Genomic DNA, 809 nt, shown 5'->3' with positions numbered 1-809 from the left:
AAGAGTAGCAAAAAACTCTATACCACAAAAATAGGGATAATTTCGAAAGAGAGTGAAAAATAAAAACATTTTTACCAGTCTCATTTTTACCAGTTTACACGCTAATCCGGATCTCTGCTGATGAAAGCCCCAGAGTTAGATATAATTTTATCTAGCTAAATAGCTTGAAACCATGGTACAGAGTGTAGACTGGTAAAAATGTTTTTATTTTTCACTCTCTTTCGAAATTATCCCTATTTTTGTGGTATAGAGTTTTTTGCTACTCTTTCTAGCGGGTAGATGTCCTATTATAGGCATCTCTATATTTTAAATGTATATATATATATATATATATATATACACACATATACATACATTTCATCATGTTGAACCAATAATCTCAAAACATCAAAGACTTTTCCATTCCTCTTGACCATCAAACTAATACACCTGCTTGTTGTTCCCTCACTTGTTGTCATCTTTTGTTTTCGGTAAATTCAAACTACACACACACACACACACACACACACATACACATATATGAATGTATATATATATATATATATATATTATTTTGTTTAAAAGAGTTCCAACACTGTCTGTTTTTTATGTTTTATTTATATTCCTGCAAAACCAATGTGGGATATAGAATATGGAATATACAATATATAATATAATATACAATATATAATATAAAATAAAAATGGACGGTACTATGAAATAAAGTATTGAATGTCTTATTGAATATATGGAATATGTCTTATTGAATAGATGAAATATTGAGTGTTCAATATAAAGGATTAAATATATAAATATATAAAGGTGAATAT

Source organism: Octopus bimaculoides, chromosome 6 (assembly GCF_001194135.2).
Source record: "Octopus bimaculoides isolate UCB-OBI-ISO-001 chromosome 6, ASM119413v2, whole genome shotgun sequence".
Taxonomy (NCBI): Eukaryota; Metazoa; Mollusca; class Cephalopoda; order Octopoda; family Octopodidae; genus Octopus; species Octopus bimaculoides.
Note: the sequence above shows the minus strand (reverse complement) of the source record.